Source organism: Schistocerca gregaria, chromosome X, assembly GCF_023897955.1.
Source record: "Schistocerca gregaria isolate iqSchGreg1 chromosome X, iqSchGreg1.2, whole genome shotgun sequence".
In the NCBI taxonomy this organism is placed as follows: domain Eukaryota; kingdom Metazoa; phylum Arthropoda; class Insecta; order Orthoptera; family Acrididae; genus Schistocerca; species Schistocerca gregaria.
This window is the reverse complement of record NC_064931.1, coordinates 126,752,601-126,765,945: the sequence shown is the minus strand read 5'-3', so window position 1 is coordinate 126,765,945 and position 13,345 is coordinate 126,752,601. Positions and strand designations below refer to the sequence as shown.

General features: G+C 40.0%; 1 protein-coding gene across 1 annotated transcript in view; it reads right to left on the bottom strand.

Annotated features, from left to right (window-relative positions):
* LOC126299555 (mediator of RNA polymerase II transcription subunit 16) overlaps positions 1-13,345 on the bottom strand; it is a 319,626-nt gene that overhangs the window by 224,778 nt on the left and 81,503 nt on the right. The gene's annotated exons all lie outside the window — the stretch shown is intronic.

Sequence of the window (13,345 nt, the reverse complement as noted above, 5' to 3'; positions counted from 1 at the left end):
CACTGCTGGCTATTAACAAAGGAACAAGCATATGGGATAGGTTCCCAGATATGTGAGTGGCTCAAAGACTTCTTAAGTAATAGAATCCAGTATGTTGTCCTCGACAGCGACAATGGTATTGTCAGGAGTGCCCCAGGGAAGTGTGATAAAAAATGCTGTTATTTTCTATATATGCAAATAATCTGTCGGACAGTGTAAGCAACAGTCTGTGGCTGTTTACTGATGATGCTGTGGTGTATGAGAAGGTGTCATCATTGAGTGACTGTTGGAGGATACAAGATGACTTAAACAAAATTTCTAGTTGGTGTTATGAATGGCAGCTTGTTCAAAATATAGAAAAAATGTAATTTAATGCAGATGAGTAAGAACAACAAACCCATAATGTTCAAGTACAGTAACAGTGATGTGTTGCTTGCCACAGTCACTCCGATTACATACCATAGTGTTGCAAAGCAATATGAAGTGGAATAAGCATGTAATGACTATAGTAGGGAAGGCACATGGTTGACTTCAGTTTATTTGGAGAATTTTACGAAAGTGTGGTTCATCTGTAAAGGATACTAGCACAACCCAGTCTTGAATATTGTTCAAGTGTTTGGGATCTGCACTAGATAGGATTAAAAGAAAACATAGAAGCAATTCAGAGGTGGACTGCTAGATTTGGAAACATTTGCTCACTGTGTTCTTTAGAGTTTTCTGTGTGTTGGAGTAATTTAGTAAATTTCATGTTTTACTTTTCAGTTGACATTTCTTATTGTTTCTGGGGAATATTTCAGTAAAATTTTCATTCTTTGAGTGTTCCAGTGGTCCCTTGAATTTTTGGTTTTAGTTAATAATTTTGTGAGGTTTTGTTGGTGTAGTAGTATTAATACAAGTAGTTGTTTTCTTAGTAGATAGAATAATTTTGTGAGGTTTTGTTGGTGTAGTAGTATTAATACAAGTAGTTGTTTTCTTAGTAGATAGAAAATTTCGAGACTGCTATTGTTACTATAAATAGTTCTAATGGCGTAACTGAACTTACATGACAAAGACATATAGTTTTTTCAGTAACTGTAAAATTTTACCATTAGTGAGAAGAGTGGGCTCTGCCGTAGGTTTGTGAGGAGTGGGTTATTGTGTGGGATTTGTTCAAAGTATTTTCACTGGGGAGGGTGGGGGGGGGGGGGGGGGATGCAGTGGGGAAGCCAGTGGGCATTCTAGCGAGATCCTCTCCTGGGAATGCAGAATCTGTAGTAGAAATAAGTTGGTAGAGGAGCAGGAGCATAAGATATGTGCCCTTCAGGTTCAGTTCCAACATGCAAAGGAGGAACTAGATAGGTTGAGGAGGGTGAAGGGTGCTGGGGAATGGAAACTGGCAGTTGGCAGGAAATCAGCTAGGAGGAGAAAGTATTTAGACAGTTATACTTTGCATATATGCAATAGATATGACCTACTGTTAGAGTTGAGTGGAGAGGAGCCTCTTGTAGCTGCAGGTGTAGGGAACATGCAGCAGTCCTCAGCAGTTAGGAGGCCTACGTCAGTTGCAAAGTCTAACAGAAAGAAGAAGGTTCTGCTGCTAGGTAGTTCACATGGTAGAGGTGTGGGCCAGCAGTTGCAAGAAGTGTTGGGGAGTGGGTACCAGGTCACCAGCATTGTGAAGCCTAGTGCAGGGTTGGCTCAAGTGACTGACAGCATAGGGGAGTTATGTAAGAATTTTACAAAGGAGGATCAGGTAGAGATAGTGGATGGAGCAGGGAACAGTCTTGATAGGGACGGGGAATATGATGTAAAAGATAGTTAAAGATGGTAACAATAGCTACTCAAACTGGTGGCACTAATTTACATTTTGTACAACTGTTTCAGTGTCATGATTGGCCTCAAAATTAATACAGCTATTACACATGTTAACATGGGGCCGGAGAGGGCACTGATGGCAGAGGGCATGGGTCACATTTCAGTGGTGCCAGTTGGGTCTAGCAGTAGATCAGGTTTCACTAGGCATAGCCTGCAGCTCAAAAGGTATGGGAATGGAAGGCTGGCAAAGCTTATAGGTGACAGAGTAGTGGGTAGTGGTGGGACCACTCATGGGAAAATTCCTGTAGTACTTGGTGTTACAGCTGCACCTTTTTTTAGATCGAAGTCAGCTGATAGGTATAACTGCTTAAAGGAAGTCCCTCTAACTAAGGGCTCACCTTCAGAGGATGTCTTGTTTACAAGTAGAGAAGGAATTAGCATATTTCATTAAAATATAAGAAGTATTAGAGATGAAGTTAGTGAACTGCTTATAGATGTTGCCTCTGAAATTACTGGATGTAGGAGTACCACTTAAATAATTTGACAATTCAGAGGCTTCCTTTACCAGGATACAGATTAGGTGGCTGTTTTTCAAGGAGTTCCTTGTGGGGTGGGGGAGGGGCTACATACACTAAAAAAAAAAAAAAAAAACAGTATCCCATTTGAGTCCATAGATGTATCATGGCACTGCACTGGAAAGATATTTGAATGTTGTGCAGGGGCAGCTGAATTTGGTGAAACTAAACTTCTAGTAGTTGTTGTTTATAGGTCCCCTAACTCCGACTTCAGAGCATTTGCATTTCTGCTCAAGCTAGACAGGGTTCTTGATTCACTTTTTAGGAAGAACCAGAAACTAGTTAAATGTAGTAACTTCAATATAAATTTTGTATATGATGGTGCAAGGAAAAGGATGTTGATAGATCTCCTAAATTCATACGATCGAATGCAAATTGTGTTTTTTCTAACTTTGGTGCAGGGGAACAGTAGCACAGCCATATACAATATTGTTATTCATTCTTCATTACTAGATGGGCATTCTGATAGTGAAAGCGTGAAAGGTCTTTCAGACCATGAGGCACAAATTTTAACACTAAAAGGTCTTTGCACTCAAACAAATGTCATATTTAATTACAAACTATGTAGGAAAGTTAATCCAACAGCAATAGAGGGTTTTTTAAACCTTATCAAGGAACAAGAGTGGCAGGATGTTTATAGTGTCAATAACATAAATGATAAATACAATGCTTTCCTTAACACATTTCTGATGCTCTCTGACAGTTGCTTTCCATTAGAACATTCTAAATTATGTACTAGCAGTAATAGGCAGCCCGAGTGGCTGACTTGTGGGATAAGGATATCTTGTAGAACAAAGCGGGAATTATAACAAAATGTTAGAAGTAGTCACAATCAAGCTACAGTAGCCCATTACAAACAGTATTGTAAGGTGCTTAAAATTGTTATTAGGAAAGCAAAGAGTATGTGGTATGCAAATAGAATAGCTAATTCACAGGATAAAATTAAAACCATATGGTCAGTTGTGAAGGAAGTGTCTGGTCAGCAGAACAACATCGACAATATAAGGTCAGTTCGTAGTAAAAATATTTCTGTTACTGATAAATCAGATTTATGTACAATATTTAACAATCATTTTCTGAGTGTTGCTGGTGAATTAAATAAAAATTTAGTTTCTACAGGAAATCATGTAACTTTCTTGGCAAATGTCTTTCCAAGTTTGATCTCTGAAATTCTCCTGTGTGATACTGACAAGGGGGAGATTGAGTCAATAATTAAATCACTGAAGACTAAGGACTCTCATGGTTTTGATGGAGTGCGTAGCAGAATATTGAAGTACTGTACTGCACATGTTAGCCCTGTATTTAGCAATATTTGTAATTTTTCCTTTAGGAAAGGTCAATTTCCTGAATGATTAAAGTACTCAATAGTACAGCACCAGTTTATAAAAAGGGAGAAAGGGATAATGCAGACAATTTTAGATCTATTTCTATGCCATCAGTGAGTGCTAAAGTTATTGAGAAGGCTGTGTATGTAAGAATAATTTATCATTTTATATCACATGATTTGCTATCAAATGTACAGTTTGGCTTTAGAAGTCTTTTAAAAACTGAAAATACTATATTCTCTTTTCTTGTGAGGTACTGGATGGGTTAAACAAAAGGTTTCGAACACTAGGCATATTTTTTTTTTTTTTTTCATTTAACTAAGGTGTTTCATTGTGTTGATCACAAAATATTGCTCCAGAAGTTGGACCATTGTGGAACACAGGGAGTAGTTCACAACTGGTTCACCTCTTACTTTGGCAACATCACGGCAAAAGGTCATTGTTCACAATGTTGAGAATGGCTGTGATGTGGGGTCTGGTTGGGTACGGTCAAGTGGAGGGAGGGGGGAGGGGGGGGAGGGCAGGGATCAGTGTTGGGGCCACTCCTGTTCCTTATTTATATAAATGATATGCCCTCCAGTATTACGAGTAACTAAAATATTTCTGTTTGCTGATGACACTAGCTTGGTAGTGAAGGATGTTGTGTGCAACATTGGCTCAGTTTCAAATAGTGCAGTTCATGAGCTAAGTTCATGGCTTGTAAAAAAATAAACTAACTCTAAATCACAGTAAGACTCAGTTTTAACAGTTTCTAACACACAATTCAACAAAACCCAATGTTTTAATTTCACAGAATGGGCATATGATTAGTGAAACTGAACAGCTGGAATTTCTAAGTGTTCAGATAGATAGTAAACTGTCATGGATAGCCCATATTCAGGATCTCGTTCAAAGGCTTAATGCTTGCCATTTTTACTATTCGAACGGTATCTGAAGTAAGTGATCATTCGAAATGAAAATTAGTCTACTTTGCTTATTTTCATTCGCCTATGTTGTATAGTATTATATATTGGGGTAGCTCCCATTCTAAAAGGATATTTTTGGCTCAGAAACGGGCGGTTCGGGCAATAGGTGGTGTAAGGTTCACGAACCTCTAGTCGACCCCTGTTCACTAGTCTGAGTATTTTGACATTGGCCTCTCAAAATAAATATTCCTTCCTGTCATTTCTTGTAAACAAAATTAGCTTATTCCCAAGAATAAGCAGATTTCACTCAGTTAATACTCAGCAGAAATCAGACCTGTATTTGGATTGGACTTGCTTAACTCTTGTGCAGAAAGGTGTGCATTATACTGCTACATCCATTTTCAATAAGCTACTGCTAGAATTAAAAAATTTTAGCAGTAATCCACGTGCTTCCAAATCAAAACTGAGGAGTTTCCTCATGGGTCATTCCTTCTGTTCTGTCAAGGAGTTCAATGAAAAATTAAGCTGATTCTTGTTGTATTGTTGATTGCATTTACTTTAGCTTTTGGATTGACTTTTTTCAGGTTCATGAACATTTTATTTTTATCTGTTATTACTTTTATTTTGTAATTTCATGCACTGACATGTTCCATGATGTTGGAAATTTGCTCCTCAATTTCGTCCTACAGAACTTGACATGTAAATAAAAATAAATAAATAAATAGGTTTACGATTTCAGGTGGCAAACAAAGTTTGTTATAGATGGCCCATAAACCGGTTATCATATGAAGGTGTCTATGAGCACAGAAGTCTCTCCCATACAGCCTAGTCGCACATTAACACTATCTAACTCAGGTTCATTGTCAATGTTCATAATCTGAACTAAAGGTTAAGATGTTCAATCTCCATCCTCCACAGCAACAAAACATCTCTCCAATTCATTCTACCTTGTCTTCTTCAGCTCAGCATGCCACCTTCCAGAATATTGTCCTCCCCATTTCTGATGTCTCCATGAAGACCTCCTTCCCTAATAATCCAATTAACCAACAACAGTACCTCTATTTCAATAGCTGTCATTCCTTCCACACTAAAAAATTACTTCTATACTGTCAACCCAATCATTGGTGACTCATCTATAGCGATGACCAATCACTTGCCCACTGTGTATTTCAAGTCTTACTAAGACCTTCAGAAAGGTCCTATCTCCAAATATAGTCTGTAAACAGATCTGCTGGCCATGTTCAAACAGGCCCCTAATTCTCCATCTGGCCTCAACCAACAGGTTGAAAAGGCAGACCCCCTTGTTATCCAGTATCACACCTCATTGTCAAATGCATATCTGCCCTTACAAGATCTAAGGTCACATTTAGAAGCAGTCATGTAATGTTACAACACAGCTGTAACTTCTGCACAGCCTTTTAAGTGGGCATGACCACCAAACAATTGCTCAGCCAAATGAATGTCCACTGCTAGACAGTCACCAATAATAAAGTTGATTGCTCTAAGGTCTAACATACAGCTGAGCACATCATGCTTGGTTTCAGTGGCTACTTCTCAAACTTTATCACATGTACCTTGAGTCCCAATATCAGCTTGTCTGAATTATTTAGATGGCAGTTAGTTCTACAACATACCCTTAAATCACAAATCCCCCTGCTCTCAATCTCCAGTAGCCCGTCCCACACGCACCTCGCCCCGTGCACCTTATATAATCTATTAATCTACATTTACACTTTTCTCTCTGCAGTGTCCCTCTCTTCTTCTGTTCTATAACCCCAACATCCCATTGCTTTTTCTTCATATGCACTGTGCCACTTCATGATGTGTCACATGCAAGACCCCTCTGCCCGTACCACCATGGGCTCACCAGTTCCACTTTTCTATCCTGTTTCCTTGCTGCATGTCCCTCTAAACTTTCAATCTTCCTTCTGTGCACTCCTCCATTCCCCTCCCACCCTCTAGCTACTCTCACCCAACTCCAGGTAACACAACCCCTGATTCCAGTTGGACCATAACAGTGGGAGAACATAGCCAGCTGGGGCAATGTAGACATGTTTGAATGGGTGTACATTATTTTTAGTATGATTTTTACTTTTTTGTTCAATAATATACAATATAGCATTTAAATTAGCATATGAAAATGAGTGTTAATAATTCAAGTATGTTGGAGTATTTATAATATCATACAATATCTATGAAAATGACAGGAATGATTTATCCTGAGATTATAAAAAATATTAGTAAGGAGGTAAAAGTCGGACTGTAATAATGACTGATTGCAAACAGCACTGAATGTCATACAGCTACAAAAGTGTTAAAAAAGAAAACAAAGTGAACATAAGACTCCACACTTACTTTAGTTAACAAGATTTATATTCATTCACAACTACAGGGCTTATTAAACTGCAATCAACACAGAATGAATATGTCACTACTACAAACAATAATTGGAACTAGACTTTTTCTTTTTTAACACCCCCCCCCCCCTTACTCCCCCCCCCCCCCCCCCACACACACACACACACACACACACACACACAGAGAGAGAGAGAGAGAGAGAGAGAGAGAGAGGGAGGGGGGGCTGTAAACTATCACTGAACACTGCTCTGCTTTTCTGATGCAAAAATCAGGAATGGGAGTTTCAAATGACTTTTATTGTGTTTCATTTTATGTATATGCCAGTGTTCCAAGCAAGGAAGCAATGTACGTGGAAATGAATGGCTCACATTCATGGTTGCAACCTTGCTAAAATTGCTAGCCAGTGACAAGAAAACAATGCAAAAATATAGTTTCATTGATATAGACAAGAAGAGAAATCTTGGGATACAATTCAGGACATGAAATTATGCAATGAACTGACAAAGACTGATTGAGTAATAAAAGGGCAACTACAATAAAATAGGTGAGAATTATGTATCATATAATGTCATTGTACACTTTATTTGTGGAATTCAATAAAATTAACAAGAATCATGTATGAGTTAGTTCTGAACCAATAACTCTAATCAAAAACAGAACAGAACACATAAATTGAGGACTGAGGAAATCCTAATAAGGAACAGAGTGTAGTTGCTCTTGACAGCAGTCAGCTCCTATTTAAGAAGGATGAGGATGGAGACTGTGATGGGTGGACACATTGGTAAAGAGACATGCATGCAAAGGGAGTAGGCCAGATTTCAGTAGAGTTTTGCTAACACTGGGGCAGATTAACTACAATTTCTGGAGCCTCAAACCAATATCGCTGACAGTCAAGCAAAAATTTTACAAACTTTAAAACAGTCACTAACACACATTTTTCAAGCTTTAGAAACAATTTTGGTTGTGAGTTTTTACTGCATATCAGAAAGAATTCTAACAGAGTGGATTCTATAGACAGGAAGCTGGAATAAGGTGCATTTGCATGGTCAGTATAGTACTGAGCATAGGGACATTGTAATCAAATGCAGTGAGGAGCAGTAAGAGGCAAAGAATAGGACTGAATATTTAGCCTAAAGAGTATAGTCAGATATTAGTGAGTGCAATATTATATTTGATGATTAGACCATATTAGGATATTGTGGCAAATAAAAGGACATGATCAGGCAATCAAAAATTCCTGTTGAAATAGGAACCAAAGGTGTTTTGTCACTATCCATTTCAAAGAGTGTAGGAAGTGTGAAACTTCCAGCGGTGAACTTCAAACTAAGTGTGGATGGGAAATGAAGGCCACTGTCATAAGATGCAAATAAATTATGAACAGGAAATGAGGGCTGCAGAAATAGAATGTATGAGTGTTCATGCAGTGGCTACAGTAAGAGGTAGGTGTTGAAGCAATTATAGCTATAAGAGGAAGGAAATAAAAGTCTTGTTTCATAGGGAATGCAAAATGTATGAGACATCCTTCGTTATGAATACATAGCTATGGATGTGGAACTAGTGACCATGCCAATGTGTGTGTCATCAAAATAGTAGGGCCTACAGGGTAGATAACCAGAGCACTAATATGGAAGGTGGTGTTGTTTTATGTTACACGAACATACTATGGAGTGCCAATTCTTGGTATTTCTGAGTTTACCTGTGAACATATGGGATTGCTTTCATGAGGAGAGGTAAGAACGATTTCTCAACAGGAGTTAAGGAATTTAATGTATAGGAAGTGATGCAAGATCATTTTGTGGCATTTGTCTACAGGAGAAGGTACACTGTGAGTAAGATATGATTATGAATTCTAGTTGAAGAAAGACATGTTCAGGGACAATATATGGAAAGAGCAATACAATAAATGATGAAGCACATGAAGCAGAAAGATTGTCAAATAGACAAAAGAAGACAGTTGATGGTCAAAAATGAGATAGCCTTTTCAGATAAAAAAAACTGCATTGAGTGCAGAATGTAAGTGAAAGAGCAGTAAATGTCCTTTGTGAAGCAATAACCAGTTCCAAATGAAATTTCAGTGGCAGAAAAAGATAAAATAAACTGCCATGCAGTTTCCAAGTGTAAATACAGTCATTCTGCAGTTCCTTATGATCATGTGGCAGCGGTGGTGGTGGCATGGACTGACATTTAACACATTCCAATAGAAACTACGGGCACACTGTGAGCCCCCTAACAGTCATCTCTCAATGAATCTCCGAGTGCAGCTTCTCCGATTGTCACTTCATGATTCGCTACTTCCGAGCAATGACAGCTTGAAGTCGGCTGTTCTCTCTTTTAATACTTTGAAGAGCTGCTAAATGAATGTTTCTCCTTCCATGAAGTGCTGTGTGAAATGAAAAATGTATGACAGGCAAATCACTTCCCACACATTTGTTGGGACAATGTGCTTCCATAGTTGTGTTCATCAGAAACATTTCTTGCACAGTGGGGAACAGTTTGGCTGATGACGAAATTCTGAGGCTGCTTCAATAATCTGGTTCCAAAATTGATTATAATGGTTCTGAAATCAATGGCAGTACTTCTGAAATGCATGGCAATCTGCTTAAATCCTTCATCTTATAAGCAAAAACCACACAAGGAAATAAAAAAAGTGTAAGATGTCTAGTGGGCTGCAATAAGTCACTGTGGCCAGGCAGTAATGTGTTAATAACCTGAAACTAAGTTTTTCAATATGCCTATAAAAGTGTATTGGAAGTACATTTTACTGGTGGGAAGATATAAAGCACACTACTATAGCTTGTAATAACAAAACAATGTCATACTACATTAGAAACAATCACACTTTTGAATTTGAGGCCTTACCCAAAGTGTAGTTTATTCAGAGTTTAAACCTTTTTGTTGGGACATAAGGCCATTGTCTACGCTAGGTTGTTCAAGCTCGAATGCCTGCCTGCAGCCAGTCAGGTGGGCAGCAGTAGACAGAAGTGTGCAAACTGCTGACATACTAGCAGTAAGGCAGCTGGGCCACAGCCTATTAGCATCTTCAGTCAAGCATTTGCATGTGCCCAAAACCCATGAGCAGTGTTGGAGACAGCCTGGTCTAAATCAGTCGTAGAGTAGTAAGCTTTCTAAAGAACTGTATGCCTACTACTAAAATACTGATGAAATGGACTTTGTTTCTGCAACAATGATAATAGCTTTGTTTGAGCAGCAGTTCCCAACAGTCACATGCACGCACACAGTGCACGCAGCATTAAAGTAAAGATTTTACCAATTTTAACTGGTTGTTAGTGACTAGAAGCTATTCATGCAGAAACTCAAGTTTGTCTGACAGCTTGAAACCATCACATTGTGTCTGTTTTCTTCAAACAGCAACTCAGCATGTGTGTGAAGCTCTTTGAGTGCAAATAAAAACATAGAAGATTTTTTCCGACTGGTTGGCGTCAACTGAATTAAATTACATTTATAAACATAGGCACAGAATGATTCAAACTGTAGCTACATGAAAAACTGTAAGAGCACACACACACACACACACACACACACACACACACACACACACACACAAATCAAGTACATTTTTAGACTGAAAACTTACAGTAAAAAGGAAACAGCAAGGGAAAGAATTAAAAGAATAAAGCAGATAACTGGGCCTGGTCAATTGCTGAAACAAAACGGATGAGCCAGCTACTCTGTAACAAACTAAAATCTCCAGCCTAATTGCTTAGGATGGAGTCAAGACACTTCATAAAACTTTAAAACCTTCACTACAATCAACTTGTCATCAGCTAAAACAGGAGACAAATCCCCATTGAAATTCATTTACACCCTTAGACGTGGAGGTGGAGATGGAAATGGAGGTGGAGGTGCAGGAGTTGGATATGGAGGTGGAAGCAAGAAGGAGGGAAGGAAGTGAAGAGGGGGAGAGGAAGTGAGAAAGTGAGAAAGAGATGAGGAAGTGAGAAGGAGATGAGGAAGTGAGGAGGAGGTGTGGAAGGGAGTAGGCCGGGAGGAAGGGAGGAGGAGAGGAGGAAGGGAGGAGGAGGGGAGGAAGGGAGAAGGGGGGAGGAAGGGAGGAGGAGGGGAGGAAGGGAGAAGGGGGGAGGAAGGGAGGAGGAGGGTAGGAAGTGAGGAAGAAGGGAAGAGGAGGGGAGGAAGTGAGGAAGAGGGGAAGAGGAGGGGAGGAAGGGAACAGGAGGGGAGGAGGAAGGGTAGAGGAGGGGAGAGGGAAGGGAAGAGGAGGGGAGGAGAAAGGGAAGAGGAGGGGAGGAGAAGGGGAAGAGGAGGGGAGGAGAAGGGGAAGAGGAGGGGAGGAAGGGAAGAGGAGGGGGAAGGGAGGTAGGAGGAGGGGGGAAGAGACGAGGAGGGGAGGAAGAGAAGAGGAGGGGAGGAGGAGGAGGGGAGAAGAGGAGAGGAGGAAGGGAGGAGGAGGAGGGGAGAAAAGGAGATGGGGAGGTGGAGGGAGGACAAGGGGGAAGTGAGGGGATAGCAGAAGGGAAAGAATAAATGGAGATGGGTGGTGAAGTGAAAGGGAAAGGATGGGGATGTGGAGGAGGATGTGGGAGAAAAGAAGTTTTAAGTGTTTGTAGTGTTAAGACACTTTTATGAAACTGTATAGTTAGATCCATCAGAAGGGCTGAATCTAAAATGCCAGCTGATAAACTCGAGTGCAATTATGTCCCAGTGACAATGAAGCCTGACAACTTGCTGTTGCATAAAGTGTCACAGTTCATGGCTAAGAGATCTGAGTACAATTTGGTCATCAGGAGTAACATAAAACATGACAGGCTCTCTGCTAATACAAAAACAATGGGGAAACAAAATTTTTGTCCAGTTAAATATGTTCCTTGGAGGTCTACAGTTCTCTATTGGGTTAGTGCTTAGCTGTGTGGGATCCATGCAATGAACTGTTTGAATTATTTACTGACCTGTCTACTCATTTAATTTGTTATCAAGGGAAGCAAATGCGAATGTTCTTTATACCCAGTGATAATCAAGGATTTGCTCTTGTGAACTGATGAGGGAGTGATGTACATATCATGAACAAATATATGTATATGTGCTGTGTATATGTTCAGCATTATGTGATGGACAGTAGTGGTGAGAGACAGCAGCAGTATGCTTTGTTGTTCTGGAAGGGCCTACATGTTGCAAAGGTTGTTTCGACTGTGCTCCAGAATTTTCGCTGGGAAGACCTTACACATGCTTCATACAGTCCAGATCCCTCCCTATGTGATTTCCATATTTTTGGAACTCTGAAAATGACATTTGTGCCCTTTGATTTGCTTCAAGTGAAGAGGTGCATGTCCAAGTACAATCATGGTTCCATACCGAAATACTTTCACCAGCAGACACTTTCACCACCTCCCAGTGCCAACGGCCCAGACAGAATGGAAAGTCACACCTCATACTCTTGGCTTGCTACAGTAGTTTAGCCTGCCTTTAAAAGTCAGAAACATGCCAATAATCCACACACTCCTGCAGGCACTGAGATGGAGCATAGACACAAAAGCACCAAGAATGCACACAGGGAGGCAGAAGAAGAATCAACCTGCTTAAAAATATGTTTGATGGGGAGTAAAAAGGTTGCTTATCAATAATGAATGCCAGAAGATTCTTAGACGAAGCACCAAACATAAAACTGTCCAGGCCTCATGCGGAGACTGTCGTTACAAGAAAGTATTGTGTATCTGCTTTCACAGCAACATAAGAATGTGCAAAAACATTTGGACAATGTGCTGGACTGTTTGCAACCAATGCTTGGAACTCCCTTTACAGTGAAAATGCGAGACAAACAACAGTTTCTGAATCACACATTTGCCCACACGAGATAAAAAATTTTTGCCCATTGCTGTGTGGCATTCTTACAAAAGGGTGATCAGTCACTAGGTAGCATTGTAAATATAGTTCACCAATGACAACGCAGAGAGGAAGAAAAATTCGAGGAGTCTGTAAGCTATGGAGAGTGGTGAGAAGTGTAGGAGACAATCAGTGAGACTGCACAAAAGTGAGAGGACAGGGATGCTCTTCCACCTGTCACTACTTAGTCTGATGACTGCTTCTGATCCTTACTTCTATCCAGCACTCAACTGAGCATTACAATTTCCTCACCTAACACATGCCTCCCAACACCGAAATAATGCTACTTCAGCCACCCAATAACATGGTGTGCAATCAATGTGGAGATCATTCCAGAGCCTCACCGTAAAGCAGGGGAACACTAATGATAACTGCCAACTTGGTACCACACAGCTATGAGGTAACATGCCGTACCAAGCCAACATCTGTCACTGACATCACCACACCACAAATGACTATGAAGAACAGTGAGATGATTTGTTCCCCCATTCCTTCTCCTTAATAACCGAGCCACGTCCATGACCAGTCAAATCAGCCCTGAGATTTGTTATTC